A 3,369-nucleotide genomic window follows, 5' to 3' on the forward strand; every position below is an offset into this window, starting at 1 on the left:
GCTCGTATTGTGGAACACTTGCAGAACAAGTTACTTACAATCCAAGGCTTTACTGTATATCATAAAGGGCAACAAAAGGATGGTTAAATAAATCACTGACTAGCTGCACATCAGAAATGTTATAAAACAAACCACAAGAAATAAAAGATACAATTGTATGCACTAACCAAAACCGGTGTTGAATATTCACTATTAAATGAAAAAAGGTCATCACAGAGCAATACATAATGTGGTTCTACATAATCAAAAAGGGGGATCTTCAGGATATGTAATGGGTTGAGATTTATTAATGCATATTTGTTTTCTTCTACATTTCTTCTACTCCCTCTCTCTACCAAGAGAATTATGTGTTTGCCTTTTAAGATTTATAGTCTCCTCCCTTTATCCTGTACAAAAACAGAATGTGCTAGAGAGAGCTAGAACAGGGAGAGGTTTCTGTTCCTGGGTCTGTTCCTCTGGAAAGGAGACACCCAGGATTCGGTAAAGAATGGAGAAAACTAACAAAGCAGTCAGAGAGATTCAGGCTATACCACCAGGATCAAACGTGATTTGGGGGTGGGGTGGGAGTGACAAGGGAGAAAGAGACAAAAGAAACCACACTGGTTGTTAGAGTATTTGGGGTGTTTCATGAGGGAATTGCAGGCACCTGTGCTCAGGATATGGGATAACTGAAGAGGAGAGAAAAATGGGAGTTTTACAAATATGTTACGAATTATGAAATTGATTCCCTACAACACTTTCTGACACAGAAGTGCTGGGCTACGCTTTTAGGATGCCATCCATTGGCTGCATACACTGGGCCACTGGGGGCTAGACAAAGACCTAATCCAAACTCAGTGGTCATGCCGAGAAAAGGGTGTGGAATTAGAAGTTAAAAAGTGACTTTTACCTATTAATGTTGTGCAGCTGACCCTTAAACAACATGGGTTTGAACCACATGGGTCTCATTATTGTAGGAATGACAAATTTCAGGGGGCTGCTGCGGGCGGGCACTGTGTAGGAATGACAAATTCAGGCCCTAGAGTGACCATGGAACTAAAGTCGTTTTTCAAGTAGAAGTTGTTTGGATCCCAGGATGTGGTTTAAGATAAGCTGAAATGCTTCCCTCCCTAAAGTGCAGCCCTGTGAACTCTGCTGTTTTGCTTATCTGACATTGACAGGTGTGGGTCGTAAAACTTGTACCGGACTCTGCTGACTCCGCTGTCTTGCCTGCCTGACGTTGCCAGATGTGTGTCGTAAAGCTTACGATGGGAAAACACCTGTGAAGGAGAAAAAAAGAAAGAAAGAAAGAAAATCCTATAAGAACCCCGCGTCAATCGTCTTCGGGGCTCTTCTCCTCGACCCCTGAGTGGGATAAGAGTTGAGCCCCAGCGCGTCGGTCCTCGAATAAAGCCTCCTGGGTTTTGCATCAAGTGACAACTCTCGCGATTGCTTGGGGTGAGCGCCGGTACCCAGCTGACAGCGGTAGGGTCTCCTTTTGGGGTCCTTACATTTAGGGGCTCGTCGGGGATCTGCGACCACCCCTCAATCTCGAAGTTGCCCTTGGAGGTGAGTCTGAACTTACGCCGGCTTTCTGTTGTCTCTGATTGTCTATTGTCGTTCTGAACCTGTGAAAATTTGTAATAGGTTGTGTGCACTTGGTTTCAGTTTGCTACCGTCTCGCCGCTGGTAAGAACGGCCAGACAGGGACCGGTAGACGTGCCCGGAGGGTCCCAGGTTGCCACCCTGGGGGACGCCCCAGGGGGAGAGGAGGACCAGGGACGCCTGATGGCCTCCTATGTGAAATTCTGTTCATTAGAGGAGGAAAATGTTTTCTTAGTGCCAAGTAAGAATCTAGGATCCCACCGGGAGGCCGGAGAGCCGGTTCACCTATAGTAGGTTGGGCGAGTGGGGTGTAGGATCCCACGGGGAGGCCGGAGAGCCGGTTCGCCTGCAGGGGGTCTCGCTGGTTGCAGCAGCGAGACTCCATTAGGTCTCTGTGCGTTTGTCTAAGTCCTCCGAGGGAGGGAGGCAAAGTGTGAGTCCTCAACGGGACAAAGGCGAAGTGTAATTATCTGTTTGCTGTGCGTTTAAGTGTAATTTTGATTGTGACTCTGACTGACGAGGACATGGGACAGTCTACTTCAAACCCCTAGATTTTTTTTGCAGGAACAAATGGCTGACCTTCAGCATTGGATGGCCAGAAGATGGAACCTTCCACCCTGGTTAAAATGTTTTCTTTCTCCTAGGATCCTAGCGGCAAAAGTTACCGCTGCCTGAGAAACCAGAAGTATTGGAGCTCTTCAGTAACAGTTCTGGCGTCCCCTCCCTCTCTTTGTTTCTGCACCTACTTGGGTGTGATATGCCTCATTGTCTCCTCCCAGCCTCGGGGGCTAAGAGCAACAGGCACTCCCAGGGATGGCTAGGTTTTGGGAGCTGGGAAGGCACTCTTGTCTTTTCTGCCACCCTGAAAATGGCGCCAGTAATCTGTAAAAGTCACCTGTTAGAACCTCCGGAGGTAAGCTAGTTTATCATCTGAATTTTAAATGCACATGTGCTTTTGTCTGGGGTATTATCTGTAAACCTCCGTTTTGTGGCCACTTCTGTACTTGTTTGTCCAGATTGTTATTGTCATTGTTTTTGGTCTTGTCTGTGAAAAGTCTGTGGGAGGAAATGTAGTAACTTCTGGTGTGTATGTGAGTGAGTGGGCGGCTCGGTCTGGCTCGCCTGCTGAGTTTGAGTCTGTGGCTCCACAGGTGAACATCCTTAAGATCCCGAAACGCCCAGGGGACTGCAAAGAAGAAAACCTTATTGGTCTGGCTGAGATAAAATCATACTGAAGGGGACATTGACTCTGTGTTCCTCTGCCTTGTAGAAGTGAGGGCTTCTCCCTCACTCATTTCCCAGGTTAACAGCTATAATTGGAGAAAAGTTTAAAACTAGAAACTCTCCTTCTCTGCCCCTCTTCTCTCGCTCTCCCTTCTGCCATTCCTTTCTGTACCACCTGCGTGGGGAAGAGCAGGCCTGCATAACTGGCTCAGGTCTCAGGCAAGGCCAGCTTCTCCCTCTGCCCTAGGTGATAAGAAACAAAGGACCCCAGAAGTCAGATTATTTGCACCAAATTTCCAGGTCAAAAATTAACTAGGGCACAAAGGGTCCCTGGGCTACCTGGGCTCAAGCAAAACTTATTCAGTGTTTAAGTTTGTTGGTTTGAAATAAAAACAGAAACTTATGTTCTATCTGAATCTGCCAAAAGTCAAATAGGTTCTTATGATCTCTGCTCCAATTTTTAACAAGTGTATGTTAAAAGGATGGTTAATTTGGTCTGTTTTATAGTTTTCATGGGTAATTGTTAAAATAGTTTTAAAGATTCTTGGTAACTTAAAACGT

The 3,369-nt window shown here is 46.2% G+C and overlaps 1 long non-coding RNA gene across 1 annotated transcript in view; it reads left to right on the plus strand.

Moving 5' to 3' along the window:
* The first annotated feature begins 1,130 nt into the window (after positions 1-1,130).
* LOC115298996 overlaps positions 1,131-3,369 on the plus strand; it is a 7,458-nt gene continuing 5,219 nt past the window's right edge. Inside the window, exons 1-2 of the long non-coding RNA XR_003911930.1 lie at positions 1,131-1,548; positions 2,229-2,497. This is a non-coding gene — a long non-coding RNA (uncharacterized LOC115298996). The remainder of the gene's footprint in view (positions 1,549-2,228; positions 2,498-3,369) is intronic.

Source organism: Suricata suricatta, chromosome 8, assembly GCF_006229205.1.
Source record: "Suricata suricatta isolate VVHF042 chromosome 8, meerkat_22Aug2017_6uvM2_HiC, whole genome shotgun sequence".
Classification (NCBI taxonomy): Eukaryota; Metazoa; Chordata; class Mammalia; order Carnivora; family Herpestidae; genus Suricata; species Suricata suricatta.